General features: G+C 57.1%; 1 long non-coding RNA gene across 3 annotated transcripts; it reads left to right on the top strand.

Moving 5' to 3' along the window:
- Positions 1-2,925: 2,925 nt before the first annotated feature.
- On the top strand, positions 2,926-9,951 carry LOC123623034. Of its 3 annotated transcripts, none has more exons than XR_006729756.1 (6): positions 2,926-2,970; positions 4,943-5,262; positions 6,100-6,615; positions 7,022-7,132; positions 7,587-8,311; positions 8,502-9,951. It is a non-coding gene; the product is annotated as an uncharacterized LOC123623034 (long non-coding RNA). The 3 variants fall into 3 exon arrangements; XR_006729755.1 differs by lacking the exon at positions 2,926-2,970 and adding an exon at positions 3,153-3,228; XR_006729754.1 differs by lacking the exons at positions 2,926-2,970; positions 4,943-5,262 and having other exon boundaries at positions 5,984-6,615.
- Positions 9,952-16,589: the final 6,638 nt, after the last annotated feature.

Genomic DNA, 16,589 nt, shown 5'->3' with positions numbered 1-16,589 from the left:
TGTTCATTCATTCATTCATTCACTCCCCAGTCTCGCGATGACTTGCTGAGCCCGTGCTGCAGGCCGGGCACAGGCCCCGCCTTCGGGAAGCTGATGTTTATTATAATGGCACCCACGGGGCTGCCACACGCTCATCTGGGAACTAAGACCTCTCCAGTGCTGGTCGGGTGACCCAGGAGGGACAAAAAGACCCATGGCGCCTCCGTGACTGCGCGAGCTCCGTTATCCGGCGTCTTCCTGGTGGGGCCAAAGCTTCGGCTGTGACTGGGCCTGGACAGGAACCTAATTCTCCACCTGCTGTTTTCCCTTTGGGGTCATGGGGCTCCCCGCGGTCCCGCCTCTGCCTCCATGCACGTCACACCCCGTTTCTGCTCACTGCCCCATCCTTGTGGGCCTCCTACGTTCCAGCACTGTCCTTATGTCACCTGTAATCTCTCGGGAATCTTCCAGGCAGGCATTGCACCCATCCTACAGATGAGGAAACCGAGATTCCTCCAGGTTAAGTAACCCGCCCGACGCCGTAAAACCAGGAAGCCAGGCCCGGCTGACCCCAAAGCCCACGTGCTCCTCACGCCACGGTGACACCAGGACACCAGGGCTGTCCCAGCCAGCTACGCACAGGCCTGCCCAGGGTGCATGGAGGTTCCCCTGGGCCAGCAGGGACCCCGCGAGGTTCGGAGCACAGAAGTGGCGAGCGAGTGCATGGGGGTCTCGGTCCCACCTGGGCCGGCTGTTCTGGCCCCTCTCCTCCTGCCCCTTCCCCTGCAAAGCCCCCTGGGTAACGGGTTTCCCTTCCGGCTCAGTTTCAACAATTGTTTGGCCAAGGACGGCCCCTGGGCCTCGCTTGGGCTTGTTTTTGTTGACAGGAAGCATGAGTCACGCGTCATTCCAAAGGCAGCGTGTCCGGCGCTCTGTGGGGCTGGAGGCGTCTGGGGTCAGCGTGGCCCGCGGGCTGTGAGGAGTGGCATGTGCTAGGCGCTACCCTCCCGGTGCAGGACAGGAAGGACAGTCCCCGGGGAAGCAGCCTCAGGTCAGACCACAAGCTGGACAGAAGTCACTGCGGTTCTGCTTCTGGGAGCCCAGCACTCCAGAGCCAAGGACACTGGCCAGATGGACCACGGCAGGCGCGTGGCTGACCCGGGCAGGAGAGCGCTGGCCGGAGGAAGGTCCCCGGGGGCTGGCGCACCCAAGGGGCTTCTTGCAAGGCGAGGGGGGTCACAGCAACCTGCGCTCTGGGCACCCCTGCAGGACGTGCCAAAGCCCGTCCAACCTCGTCACGGGACGGAAAGTCCAGGTGTCCCCCTCTGTCATCCAGAACTCACTCCCGGGGTGCAGCGGCCGTGAGGACCGGCCCAGGTTCTTTCTGCAGCGTCTCACCTGTGCAGAGAACGCCTGTCTTCTATTTCACACCGTCCTAGGGATGTGGCTGGAGGCTCGCAGAAGCAGAAGACAGAACCTCTGCCCTCAAGAAATAGGTATTCAAAATGGAAATCAAAACAACAGATATGCAAAACAAACAACAAGCGACACTCTCGGCTGTAAGATTGTGTGTTTACAACTAAGAGAGTTTTAAGGGCTTGGAAATGGGAGAAAACCTTAGCACCTAGAGTCCCAGATGAGAGTAATCAGGGAAGGCTTCCTGGAGGTAGTGAGACCTGAGCAAGTGTTTGAATGATGCATTCAGAAGAGGGGAGATGAAATTCTCTGTGGGAGGAACAGCGTGGACAGGCACGAGCAGACTATTCACTTCCTGGTGCCACCACTATCCTCCAGCCAAACAACGGAGGGCAGGTGATTCCAAACCCGGGGGGTGAGAACATATGTATCTGTATTTCCAATCCAATGTGTTTATAACAGGTATCATTTCTTGAGTGCCGACTATGGGCCAGGCACTTTACACAAATTTACTTAGTTTTCACAACTATTATTATGCCCATTTCACATATAGGAAAACTGAGGCTTACAGCGTCACACGGCAGCGTGGCAGAGACCCGGGCCTGCTGCGCCCGGAGCAGGTGCCCACCCACGGGGCTCCCTGCCTCCCTGAGCAGGAGGTGGCCGCTGACCTCTGTCCAGGCTAATCTACGCAGACTAGCACCTAGGGGTGAAGGCTTCCTCCCTCCCGGGACCACAACGACTTCAGATGCTGCTGCTGCCCTGAGGCCTTTCCTGACCCCCCTCAACCAGACATGCTCGTTCCTCTGTCAAACCTGCATTGTTCTTGGTGCAAATCTTGGTCGGTGCCAGGCACATGCCAGGCACACTCTAGGCACGGGGGGACAGTGAGGAACAAAGCAAAGCCCCTGCCCACTGGGTCCTTAGGTCTGGCTGGGTAGTTCCACCCATCAGAGCCCCCAGAAATGCCGGCCTACGGATCGCTTCCCCTGCCCATGTGCCCACAGCCACCCAGCCAAGCCCCCCAAGAGCACACAGGCCTCCTCCTGCAGCCAATGTGTCCAGGAGTGGAGAACTTTCTTTTTACCTCACTTGCTGGTTTCTTTTAACACAGCTGGGCCCAGTTATACTGGACTATGGGCATTGGACCCACCAGTCTTAGAAGCAAAGGTATAATGTCCCCCCGAGGTCATCATTCCATGGAGGAATGAGTCAACAGTATTGGATTCACCCTGGAAGAAGGGCCGCCATGTTCAGTCTCACAGGTTGCACACTGCACAACTGCAGGGGGCCACCAGCCATACAGTGACCTGCCTGGAAGGATTTATGATTTAATGGTGACAAACAAATCTTAATAGAGATCTCTCTGTACTACAGGCAAAAGGGTTAGAATCAGGCAGACTTGTCCACAGCCAGCACCAGGAATGACAGTCTGTGACAACAGGCTGGGTACTAAGGGGCCCGATTCCAGGCCCAGCTCAGGCAGTCACTAGCTTTTTGACCTTTGGCAACAGCCTTAGTCACATCACTCAACAACATAAAGCATGTGAAAGCACTGAAGAAACCATAAAAAATGTAAGTATTATGTACCATTATTTTAAAAATTAAGATCTGGCTGAATTAACAGGCCTTCGCAGTCCCTGCTGGCCGGGCCACCATACAACCCTCTGGCCTGAAGGGCAGGAGTACGAGGCAGAGGACTCAGATGGGCGGGGAGGAGGACCAGGTGGGTGACTCGCCAAACGCCCTGAGAACACGGAAGCAAACACACGCCCATGGGCCTCTCTGGTGACTGTTTTCACCCCGTCTCAGGCCGGAACAAAGAGCCTTTTTGTGAGTTTAATGGGGCCTGACTTACTCAGCAAACTTCTCTGTCTCCTTCTTCTGTATGGGAAAAACACCAGCCCTTTCTGTCCGGGTTTGCTGGGTTCCTTTGAAGGCTCCCAGCTCTGGTTTAGCCAAACAGGAGCCCCACCTGCCCCGCCCCGGTCGACCTTTCTGGAAGCTTTTCCCGAGCTCTCATCTCTGCACAGATGGAGGAGGGGGCAGCGTGGCGTGGGGAGGGGAGCGGCCCCGAGTGGCAGCCCCGAGGGGTGGGCCTGTGCCCGGTGCACTGCACAACAGTCGTCAGGGCTGTCGCTTCTGCCTGAACCCTACCTGAACTGGCTCGTTTAATCCTCTCGGCCCCCTGAAGGGAAGAGGCCCCTGTCCCATTTTCAGGGTCAGAGATGCCGACTGGCTGAGGTTGAGGAATCTGTGAGGTCGCACGGGCGAGGGAGTCCGATCCCAAAGCCTCTGCTCTTTCCACTGGGCTATGTCTGCCCCCCAGGGAGCCCCCAGCCTTGAGCGTCCCTGCTGCGGCCCCCAGACCCCGGGACCTGCCAGGCAGGCAGTGTGACAGCCGTGCCTGGAATCAGGGTTCAGCTGCTTGAGACACGGCACCCGCGCTGGAGATAAGGAGCGAGTTCAAATTCCAGCTCAGGCACATGGAAACCTACAGCCTGGAATCCCGCCCCTGCCCTGCACTGCGGGGCTCCCCCACCTGCTTCCCTGGCCCTGCTGCACACATGTGCTCACACACACACACACACACACACACGCACACACATACACACGAGCACACACACAGGTACACACACGCCTCCCAGCGTGCCGCCGGGAGACAGCACATGCAGGCCCTTCCGGCACCAGCGAGCTCTGCCCCAGGGTGAGGTCTCGCCCTGTACGCAGCTCCCCAATGCCCTCAGAGTGACTCACGATGGGCGAGACTCTGAGGGTGGACGGGGCGCTGGGGTGGACGGAGGAAGCCAATTGAATCCCATTTCCCATCAGTGGATTCCCTGGAAATAAGGAGAGGGAAGGGAGGCGGTGGCTTGTGGCTTTCCCTTGGAGGAAAGAATCTTTGGCAGCAGGTGACGGTCACCTGCACCCCCCTCTCCTGAGCCCACCAGTCTCCTGGCCCCTGCACGCACACGTCAGCACACACGTGTGCACACAGCTGGGTCCCGCACACTGTAGTGCTGAACAAAAGCTGGGGACACTCACTCGCTGCTGTCATTGTCACCAGCATTTACTGAACACTCAGCTCTCCCCATGCAAAAAAGAAATTGCCACTTAATTCCCACAACTGCCCAATGAGGTGAGAACTTTGGATGAATTCAATTTAATTTAATCGACCGATTAATTGAGTTTAACTTAAAACCAATTGAGTGTAGTTGAGCAAAAGCGACGCAGGGATCGGGCAGCCCCCAGAGCGGACAGCGGCAGGGGGTGTCCCCAGACAGACGTGCAGGTGGGGCACAGTGTGCTGGCGGCAGCTCCGTTGGCGTTGCCCGAGCCTGGTCTGATCCGCCAGCCGCGTGACCGGCTGAAGCTTGGCCGCCGTGATTGGCGGAATCGCAGCTGTTTGTTGTTACAAGCTATCCCCCCAGTTAAGCCTTCGGGCCTTTGCTACTGAGTTGCAGTTGGTTACGCACCAACAAACAGCACGGGGCACCCTCAGGCGGGATTTGGTTAATTTATCGATACCTTTATTCCTATTTTCCAGATGAGGCGGTCAAGGCCCGGGGCTTGGGTGGCTCCTCCAAGCCGCCACAGCCAGAGCTGTCTCTGCCTGTGCTCGGGTGACCATGGCCCCAGCCCGCCCCGCACGCTGCCGTGTCCAGGGGGGGAGACCCGGCCGGCCCTGCCTCCTGGTGGACTTCCGGCTCCCAGGCCGCCTCTGAGGGTCTGCCCGGGCTGCAGGCTCAGGCCGGGGCGGAGGGGGTGCTGGCTGCACACACACCCCGAAAGACGCCCCCTCCCCACCCTGGAAGCCGGAGCGCGTGACCCACACGGCCACAGGGACCCCGCGTGAGCGGCTGAGGGGTGAGTCTGGGGGTGGAGGGACGGTGGTCTCGGCGTGGTCTCGGGGCCCTCGTCAGGGGCAGACGGGGCAGTGGAGCGGGGAGAAACGTGAGGACGGGGCCCCGAGCCAAGGCCATGGGGGCCTCCCTGTACAAGCCAGAAAGGCGGGAGGCTGATTCTCCCCAGAAGCCTCCAGAAGGAGCCGGCAGCCCTGCTGACACCGCGGCTTTGGGTCCTGAACCCTGGGCTGTCAAAGAGAAACGTCTGTGTTGTTGTCAGCCGCTGCCTGCACGGAGCTTCGTCACAGCAGCCTCGGGCAGCGGGGGGCTCGAACCAGGCTGGGCGGCCTCCCCGACGGGACGGGTGTCTCGCCTCTCGGACTCCGGCCCAGGCCTGGCTCCTGGGTGCACAGACGCCGCCCTCGAGCCACCTGCCGGCCCCGTCTCGTCAGGACACCGTCCTGAGGGGCTGGGGCCTCCCTGGCCACCTCCCTTGAACGGCATCATGGCTGCTGGAAGGACCCTGTCTCCAAACACAGCCCCATCCCGAGTTCCTGGGGGTCAGGACTTCAACATCGGAATCTGGGGGGACACACTTCAGCCCATCACAGGGAGCCTCCATGCCTGCCCTGTTCCTGGAGGCCCCTGCTTTTCCAGAAGCTCCTACACAGGGGCCTGCTGGAGTCTGTGCGGCTACCGCCAGGTGGAACCAGTTTGAGCTTGCCTGGAGAACCGGTTGGAGCAGCCGGGGCAGGTGGGACAGAGGGTCCCCTGAGACAGGGCTCCCGGGGGGAGGCTGGGCCCTGGGGACTCACCCCATTTCTCTTCCAGGCCAAACCCCCACTGCCTTGTCTTCCAGTCCTGGCAGGGCCCGCAGGAGACGGGTGGAGAAGGGGTCCTGCCTCTCGACACAGGGACCGACAGGTCACCGTGCAAGCTGTCCAGGGATTGAGACCCGAGCCGTGAGCCTGACCACAAACGCCAGCTGGGCAGCTCCGTGCGGGGACATTACACAGGTGCACGGCCCTGTCAGGGTCACCCAGGACTCCACAGCCTGAAGGTGCCGATTCCCTGACCCCCAACACCACCCAGGCTCCCTGAGCGGCACCTGCCCGGCCACGTTCCCAAGGCAGCCGAGTGACTCAGGGCCCCTCCCCAGCCAGACACCACCCACTCTCCCGAGGACCCCTCCCCGCTGCGGGACACCCCCGCTGTGTCTCCCCTGTCCCCTCCCACACTCCTCTCAGCACGGGGGAGGAGGGGGCTGCAGAGGTGGGGCCGGGTTGAGACACAAGGCGCAGCCCACAGCCCTACTGCACTCCAGGTTCCCACTCGCACCTGCCCGGTGTGAGACCACCCACGTGGTGGCAGAAAGGTAAAAAGGGGGACCCTGCAGGGTCACCTCTGAGGATGAGGGGCAAAGGGAAGAGGCTGGGATTCTTCAGACTAGGGAACGGAGGAGGGGCCCGTGGGCTCTGGCCGAGGGGTGTCGGGGTGTCGGGGTGGGAAGTGGGTGCGAGGGAAGGGGCTCTCACAAGTGCTGGAGAATCGGCGAGCGCATCGGCCTCCGCAGCAGGAAGGAGCCGCTGCTGCCGGGTGCGCCCGGGGCACAGGGGGGCCAATGTCATCATGCAAGGGACCCGCGGCTCTCCGGGGGGACCACAGAGGCAGCCCCTGTGCTTCCTCTGAGCCAGTAAGTTCTTCAAAGCCCCATCCCCCTCCCTGAACTCTGCACACCGACCTCGTCCCTAAGACCACTAAGAACCGCTTTGCCCCGACAGCAGCCTCTGTCCAGCGGAGCCGTCTGTCCGGACGATGCCCCCCGGACGCCGTGTGGAAGTTGTAGCTCACTGAGGGCCCGGCAGGATAACTGGAGGAGGCGTAACGATGGGGTGAGTTGTGAGGGTGCAGAGGAGGCAGGGGGGCTGGCAGACACCACCCCACGCTCTCCTGCCGCTGCCCGCCCCCCGACGCCCGACCGCAGAGGACGTGCGGGTCAGTGTGCTGGTGCGGAGGGCAGCGGCCCAGCACGGTCAGCCGGAAGGGACCCAGGACGCTGCCCTGGGCTGTCCCTGCTCCGCCTGGAGGGAACCGGCCTCTCTGCAAAGACGTCCCTTGGAAAATGGCAATGCCACCTCCCAGGTGACGCGAGGGCTCTTACCCAAAACGTCCTGAATGGACACAGGCCCAGCCCAAGAGTCCTAAAAGGAATTCTAGAGAGATGAGGACGGTTTTAGGGGTCTGAGAATGACGTGGGCCGGTCGGTGAAGCTCCAGACACCCTCAGAGCCAAACCTCGGGGCTGAGACGACCCGGGCGTTGGTCTGGGCTCACCCCCTCTCCGCAGATTCTCAGCTGGTCCTCGGGATTTCCGCAGCCCCTGTGACCTAAAGCCAGACCCAGGCGATTCCGGGAGATCAGCCCTTCCACACGTGAGCCACGCATCTCTGTCACACGGGCTTTGTCTCTCCAAGAGCCTGCAACACGCCCAGAGCTGTAACTAACACACCCTGTCCCTTATGGGCGTCCCACGGGGCATCTCCCCCCCAGACCACCTTCCTCCCAAGCCCTCGTGGCACCCCCAGAGCCACGTGCCTCTCGCGGCGGAGCTGGGTCCATGGCGCATGGCTTTGGGGCTGACAGTAACCAGGGCGCCCCCTGACTCCCCCAGATCCCGTCCGGCCTGCCTGGCACTGCCTGTCCCGACACAGCCGGGGTCTGGGCGGGGCGGGCCTGTCCCTCCCCGGCCGGGACGCGGGTCAGAGCCAGACACCCCTTGCTCGGCTCCAGACCAAGAACAATCTTGAAGGAAACCGCGTCGGGCCCGACTCCAGGCCAGGCGGTTAAACATGGATCCTGATCACAGATCGTTTCTGCTAATTAAACAAAATATTTTTCCAGCGCTGTCTTGGTTTCCGCTGTTGCCGTTGGCACGGGTTGCTGGCACGCGGGCAGAGCCGTGCCCCGAAAGGCAGCACGGGGCAGAGGAGGACAAACGGGGCTTTTGAAGTCACAGCAAAGGCAGGTCTTCAAAGCAGGGCCATTGTGGGTCCAAACAGAGCGGAGGAAGAGGTAAGAAAACGCCACTCCTGTCGCTCTGACCCGCACAATGCTGTCCTGGTAAATTCTGCTCACACACACTCGGGGAACGCACGGTCCTCCCTGCTGCCCCCCAGATCCCCCCGACACACAAACTGTAGCAGCCGAATTATGGTTCCAAATTTAGAGATTTAAGTGTCGTTTTTTTGTTCTTGCTCTGAAGGACGTACAGGCACGCACCAAAGCCCTTAGAGACAAGAGCCCGTGTGGGCACGAGTTCTCCACGTGGCAAAGATTAGCAGAGGTCCTCAGCCCCGCCGGGAACGTTATGGCCACAAACTCCCCCTCACCCTGGTCCCAGGGAAACGCCCACGCACACAATGTGTTGGTACAAGTTCAGGATGTTTGTGAACTCTCTGAAGCCCGCCAGGAGCACGCCAGTGGTTCCAAGTTTAGAATCCAGCCCTGGAGAAGTCAGGACGTGTTGCCAGTCTCCAAACTGTCAGCAGAATTGTCGAGAATATAAAGTTCGTCCTCTCTCAGTGGCCCAGAGACCCCTTGACTGGAAGCTGCAGCACCCAGAGCCTCCACTGCCAGGCCCTCCCTGAGCTGTCCTACTAAACTTGGGACACCCCCCCCCCCGGCCTTCCCCAGAAAACGCTCTACAGGGCGCTGTCCCCTCATTGCACACGCAGCAGCCCTCCAGCCTGACATGGCCCCCAGTAAAAAGTCCCCGGCTCACATCAAAGGAGCCTCCGTGTTACGAGGGACTCAGCGTCCTTCCGGAGGGAGTTTTCTCTCTGGCGACCAGGACTTCCTCGGGCTCGGCTGGGCCAACGTGTTTCATCTCCGCGGCGTGTCCTGTTCTCTGGACGGGGAATCTGTGGGCACATCAGGTCTTAGCGCCGAGGAGCTGCCACCAAACAATACATCAAAGGCAGTTTCTTTCCACAGTAGAGATGGTCTCGTTATGATTCAGGAACAAATTCTACCCGAAGCTGCAGAAGGTCCCAGCGTGGAGGGACCCTCTCCCTGAGCCCTGAGCCCTGAACCCCACCGGGCACGTTGTCAGATGGTGTGTGGCAGCGTCTTTTCCCCCGGGGGGGGTCTGGGAGTGGAAGAGCATGTAGCCCCCGTCGTCCTTCAGCTCCTGGGAGAACCGGCCGGCGTCACCCAATGGCACTTCCTCCTTTTGGCATGCGAGGTTGGCACGGGGGTCCCAGGAGCTGCGTGGATGCTGCGGAAGGGGCCGGGCTCATCTGGAAGGAAGGCGGCTGGAGGGGCCGTCACTGGGGTGCAGGGGTGCAGCCTGGCGCAGAGAGATCACCTGGAGGGGCCCCGGCCCGTCAGGGACAGCAGCAGTGCTGAGAACCCCACATGTGGGCTGCCCCAGAGAACCCACCTATGTGCAAATGTGCCCCCAGGAGAAAGCCGGCCCTGGCTGGCTGGGGTGACGAGGGTACCCAGTACCATGTCCTGGGGTGACGAAGGGCTCAGCCCCGAAGCTGGGGGGGCAGCCAGGAGGGCCGGACAGACCTGGACACCGCCTCACGCTGCCTTCTAGAACATTCACCTGCCCACAGGTGGGGCCCCAGCCTCCTCCACTGGGGGAAAGGGGACCCTGCCCTCAGCCACCTGCTTGGACGTGAGCTGCCGTCCAGAAGTGAGGGGCGAGGCTGCGGTCCCCACCAGGCCCAGGAGCGAGACTGGCCTGGCTTCAGGGCTTCCCCATCCTGCGGCCCAGCCAGAGACAGCCGGTCCTCTCAGGGCGACCAGCGCCTGAGCCAGCTGCAGGGCTGGGGTCCCAGAGAGAGGGCGTATCTGGCACATGGAACAGGCTCCAAAATGTTCACGGCACTGAGTTGAAAACAAGGATCCCGCTGTCTGGGAATAGCTCTGGTATATTCCGTCTCCTAGAACCAACTGACTCTCGGTTTATTTTGCAACTTATAAAGGATAAGCCCTCCCGTCCGAAATGCCTGTCCTGGCATTTCACAGCTGAGTCAACCCCTAACTCTCTCCCAGGCGTTCCCGGCGGGGGAGACCTGTCCTTGCAGCCCTAACTCAGCTTTACCTACAGACATGTTTTTCAAAGTGTGCAAACTTCGAGGTCCCCCCTCCACAGAGAGTGCTTTGGTGTGTTGCTCTGTAAATTGAGAATGACGTGTTGGCAAATGCTTTAGACCCTCCAGGCAGGTACACACCGGTCGTTGCCATCTGTGAACGTTTTCTCTCTGATCGAGCCGCTTGGATGTTTTCTCGGTTCTTCTGGGATCATTCTCTGGGTAGCGGAAGGTGACCTGGACCGTATAAAGGTTTACGCAAACTGCACCACATGGGAATTGTGAGCATGAATGATGCGATCTCCCCCATGATGAAAATCTATCACCCGGCCCCTGCAGCCCCCAGCCCGGACCCCCACACGCAGCCTTTCTCCTCCCACTCACGTGCTGTCTGCGGGTGAAGTCAAGAGTCCTCCCAGGGAGGAAACTGTGAAGAAGTCTAATGTCTAAATAAAGTCAAGTCTTCTCCGAGCACCTTGGGATCATTATTCAAGGAACATTTCGCACATACCCTCTTGCGCTATATAAAGCCCACCTTCCCCGCCGGCCCGGCCAGGCAGGCCGTCGGCACACGTCCATAAATAACGTGCGCTTAAGCCAGCTTCTAATTTAACTGCAGCCTCGGAGTGGAAAAATGCAAAGAATATTTAAACAATGACACATAACCCAAACTATCAGGCAGGGCTTAAGGGGGTTAGTCATTTTTTTTTTCCATCTAAAATTAAATTCAGTGTTTGTTGCAGAACTTTGATTCCACAACTTCAGGTTCTTGTCTGAAATAGATGTGAGCCTCTCTCTCTCCCGTCCCCCCATCTCCAGACAGTGTGGGTGACAGGACCAGCTCAGCCTGGGGGCAGAGGCGGGGGGTGACCACAAGATTGGGGAGAGTAATGGATTGATACTGTTCAGAGGTTCTTTGGAAACAAGCTGGAAATGATCTCCTAAGGGATTTGCATTCCTTAAAAGAAACATATTTGATTTTGTTTATAAACTTGCAGATCAATCCGTGGCTATTTGTTGAGAAGAGCAGAAAACCCCAAACAGCACGCTGGCTCTCCCGGAGCTTACGCTGCAGTTCCCAGAGACGAGGGCCCGAGGTCCGCCCGACCCCTTGCTACCGGCCGCAGAACTTTGGGCAAGTGTTTTAACTCCTAGGGCTTCCATTTCCTCGTCTGTAAAATAGGGGTAATAACAGGTTTTGCCTTGGAGTTTTTTTGAGAAGGTGGAATGAGATTTATAAAAGGCTTGGGATATAGCAAGGTCTTTATAAACGTGGGTTTTACTATTATCTATAAAAATAACACCGCAAGGCACCATGGGGCGTGACAAGTAAGTGTCGCAGTCATTCAGTTCACGTAAGACCAGGGGAAGGAGAGAGCCCGTGCGTGGGCTGAGGCCAGGACAGAGACGGCCGTCAGGAAAGGGTTTGGCAGGGACCCAGGTCTACAAAGGCCTGGCTGAGACCTGGTGACTGAACATCCAATCTCAACACTCACCCTCTGGCCTCTGGGAAGATCACCTTCCCATCCCAGGGGCCTGAGTTTACAGGGGATCCAAAGTCCTCTCGTGTCCCTCGAAAAAGAGCAGCTTAACCTTCTACCCGTAATTCCCACACGAGGCTCAAAAGCCATTTATGGGACCAGCGGGGAATGGACTCCCTGCCACCCTCCCTGCCACCTGCTCTCTTCCCTGGGGGCCTCCTCGCTGCTCCCACCCAGGTGCAAATTCCTCAGTCAACAGCCAGCGGGGGGTGGGTGAGGGTGTCTGAGGTCCCCAAATCAGAGGGACCCTCCACGTGCGACTCTCCAACACCAGTCGTTGATGTCTGTTTCTCCTTTTTCTTCTTTTCAAGCTTTAATAGACCATAGTAAAAGAAACTTAAATTGCTTAATGTCCTGTTTCCCTAATTCTAACAAAGCGCTTTCGTCAGAGTTACAGACGGAGATTTTGAAGGACGGGATGACGTGTCGTCTAGATCTGCTGAGGAATCGTGTGAGGGGACTAGGGGGACGGTGACCCAACAGGGCTGGTCAGGAATTGAAAGTCGTTGGTGATGGGGCAGTGACAAAATCTTCCAACAAAAAGCAGAAGACAAATGAAAGAAAACGACAATGTTGGTGGGGCCATAACGCCCGCCACGTGGGGGCTTGTTTTTATTTCATTTCTCCATAGAATCTCCAGCCCCTTATTAACCAAGGATAAGCGGGACTCGGCTGTGTGTCCCCAGTTCAACAGAACCAGACAGGGTCAGGGTGGACGATGGCGGGGTTGGCTGCGTCCCCGTGAGCCAGGGGTGTACTCCAGGGGTGCCCGGCCGGGGCTGCCCCGCGGACCGAGCCTCAGCAGCTCCGGAGCCAAAGTCGCTGCCCGGGGCCTACACACAGGCTGGGGTGTCCTTGCTCCCCTGAGTCAGCGACATGCTGCCATCACCAGCGAGGTCTGCAACACGTCTCGAGCAGTGACGTCGGAGAGGTGCCTGCCAAGCGGAGACGCCAGAAACAGCGACTGCCAGAGGGGCTGAGATGGGAGGTTGAGAAAATTCTCTCTGAGGCCTTGAGGGTGTCCGTCCTCAGACGGAGGAGTCCGAGGAGACCCAGCTCGGAAGGAATCCCAGACCCCCCAGGGAAGCCGCGGCCTCGAAATTCTGCAGCTTCCCGCGGCCCAGGCCTGGCCCTCGTGGGTCATAAATCCGTCAGGAGGGGCCCTCGGGGGGACGTGCCGGCCCTGGGGCAACCTCGGCGCGTAGAGACGGGTTCGACTCTGAGAATGAAGCGCCCCCAGCCAGGGGCCCCTCGCCCGCCCCTCCTGCCACCTGTGAGAGGCCTGCAGTCCTGGGAGTCCCAGCTCTGGGCCCGCCACAGGGTCGGGGCGCACCTGGCTCCTCCTCTTCTGCGTGGAGATCGACGGTGGCAGCCCAGCCTCCCCCACCCGCTGCGGTTTAGCCCCTGCCCAGTCATCTGAGAGGCCAGACTGCCCAGCCATGCAGGAGTCCCCGTCCCCAACCTGCAAACACTCCACCGGCTTCCCTTCCCTCCTCGGGTGTCGGCCCTCTCTCCCTTTAAGACTCATATTTCCTCTCCAACTGGATTTCTCTTTTCTCCATTCTGTGGATGGGTCGTCACCATGGCAACCCTCCCCATCCCAAACCTCGCTCCCTCCGCTTAGGAAAGGGCCCTGGGCAGGTGAGTCAGGTGCGGGAGACCTCACCTCCCGCATCATCAGCGGTGAGTGCTCTTTCAGTTTGTTTCCTGGTCGCCAGGACAACTCTGTGACGAGTGAGCTGTGGGCAGGGCAGAAAGTCCTTCCCTGGGCGGAGGGGACGGGCTACCTGCCTCTAGAGACAGGTCTTCCAGTGGATAAAACGGGGCTGCCCGAGGTCCCTGCATAGCAAAAATCCTGTAATGCAAGATCAAAAACACTCTACCTTTAAAAAAAATAAAAAACGACTATATACTACCTATAATAAAAATGACTTTGAAGATTTTTCTCACACTTATGATCCCAAACTGCTTTGGTAGGTGATTTTGCCTAAGCTGAAGCTGGCCATAAATCCACAGAAGACAAGCATGAATGAACATGACCTTACAAGCCTGGTGTCTCTGGTGGGGAACACACATACTGCACACATTTCACTCCCCAAGATACTATCAAAATATTTACAAAAGCCGGGCATGATGACTCACACCTGTAATCCTAGAATTCTGGGAGGCCAAGGCGGAGGATCACTTGAGACCAGAAGTTGAGACCAGCCTGGGCAACACAGCAAGACCCCATCTCTATAAAAAATTTAAAAAATTAGCCAGGTGTGGTGGCTCAGGCCAAGGCGGGAGCCCTGGAGTCCAAGGTCATGATGAGCTGTGATTGCACCACTGCACTCCAGCCTGGGTGACCCTCTCTCTAAAAAATAAGAAATTAAAGAAATTTACTAGCCAAACATATCAAAGTATTGATGTAAATAAATTTTATGAAAGTTAAAACAACCACCCATAAATACTTGCCCAGTGATAAAGGAATACTATCTTGTTCGAAACTTGTATTCTTGAAGTAATAGTTTTAAAAGAATCTACTATTAATAATTAATACCAATATTATTTTTCATCATGGTTTAAAAGAATAACCCTCCTTTTCCTATATGTATACATGTTTTGTTTTACAATATAATGTTACCACGTATATCTTATCAATATAGGGCCATGTTAACGAGCCTAAATGAAACTAAAAACCACACCCCTGCCGTGGGTGTAGGAGGCAATATCTCTCGTGGAAGTGAGATCATTCCTGATGTCACTTGCCAGGTATGGTAAGGTGTGTCTTTCACACCTAAAATGGCCAAAGGAACGTTCTAAGCCTTGGGCCAGGTGGTGATTTCATGGTTGTATACATATGTAAAAATCCACCAAACCATGTAGATTTGTGTACTTTACTGTATTAGGTCATGTCCCTATTTAAAAAAAAAAAATAGAATGAAATCATTAGAGAAGGTGCTAACAGTGAACTTCAGAGAGAATCTCAGTTTTTTTATGGTTTTGACCATAGAAGCATCAAACTTTCCCCCTAATGTGGATGTCCTCTGTGAACTTTTTTCAGCAATTGAGGGCTAGGAGATACAGGTGTAAGTAAAATAGTCAATAAATGCTGGTTTATCTCAGCCTCCGCATGAGAATTTGTTTCATGCCTTCTGAATTCTGCTTGTTTACTCCTCTTAGCTCTCACATGATATCAAAGTCCAGCTGATTCTTGTTATTCTCTGAGTTATGGTCTTAGAGTCACGAGAGCACCGAGTTAGCAACTGCACCGAATTCCAGATCGGACTCGATCAACCGTGGATCAAAAACGCAGTTAGGCCTGCAGGGGTTAGGTCTGTTCTGAACATGTGCAGACACTTTCCTGGTCATCATTCCCCTCACAGTCCGACATAACAAGCATTTACGCAGCGTTCACATTGTGTCAGGTATGAGTCATCTAGAGATGATTTGAGGCACACAGGAGAGCGTGCGTAGGTTGCCTGCAAACACGGTGCCATCTTAGAGCAGGGACTTGAGCATCGAGGACTTTTGTGTCCCAGGCGTGTCGTGAGCACCGGGGGAATACTGAATTGGATTCCCTGGAGCTTCTGCTCCCAGCATTTTTGTCAATCCGTCACTTCATCATCTGCGTTTCCATGTGAAGGTGCCGTATGTAACACACAGCGTTGAGTCAACACATATTTTCTCCGTAAGGCACGTCACAGCCTCTTGTTCTCGGGAACACCAGGCAGCACTTCAGCGCTGCGTCTGGGGCCAGTTTAAACAGAGAAACCACCAAGAAAACACAGAAAAATGCCAAAAATGTGGTACTAAATAGACCGTGAAAAGCTCACTTGCTGACAGTGTGAGGGTTGGAACAGGACGGCAGAGCGTCACTTTGTTCAGCCCCAGCTGGGATACGCGTGTCGGGTGACTCCATTTTTCTGCCCGTCTGCACGTGTTCACGAACGACTTAGAAAGCATTGCAGGTACCGACTCTGAGGCTACGGGTAAATTTTAGCAAGCGGGTGAATTGGAAAATGCAGACTCCGTGAACAATGAGGATCAACTTTATTTGGAACATCTTAGCTTCGTTTAGCTTTGGAAAGAGGAGCCGAGGGACCAGGCGATTGTCCCTCGATAAACAAAGTATCAAACTCCAGATTAGACCTTGAGGAGCTTCGAAAATCCTCCCAGTGCATGTGGCGCCTGGACCAGTTAACTAAGGATTTCTGGGGTGGAACCCAGGTGTTACTTTTTTGGTTTTTCTTAAGTTCCAAGCTGCTTCACTTCCCCAGGGATTCCTCAAAATCCCTACCTGCATTGCTTTGTGAATAACCCAGAACACCTTCACGCTCCAGGACAGAGGCGCGGGCGCTCACAGCCCAAAGGGACAGGTGGCGCCAAAGGGAAAGACCCCACCACCCCTCCGTGCTGCTCTGCTCAGGGTCCCAGGGCGTCTCAGCCCAAGGAGTTACAGACGCTTCCTGGGACTCTGTTCTTCCTGACGCTGCCCCTGTCCCTGCATTCGGGCCCCAGCCCGGGGGCTGCACAGGGCGCAGTGGGAACTCACTAAAGGGTTAATGAACCACCTTCTCCGGTCAGTCTTCCTCAGGACCCCGCGGTGCCCTGGAAAGAGCGGGCACAAGTCGGTACGTTTTGATGGAAAAGAGGGAAGAAGTAAGGAAAGGTCTGGGGGAAACTGCCCCGTCTGGTCCTAGAAAAACCGTCGTGGTAACGGGG

This window comes from Lemur catta, chromosome 18, assembly GCF_020740605.2.
Source record: "Lemur catta isolate mLemCat1 chromosome 18, mLemCat1.pri, whole genome shotgun sequence".
Classification (NCBI taxonomy): Eukaryota; Metazoa; Chordata; class Mammalia; order Primates; family Lemuridae; genus Lemur; species Lemur catta.
Note: the sequence above shows the minus strand (reverse complement) of the source record. Positions and strands in the feature narration are given on the sequence as shown.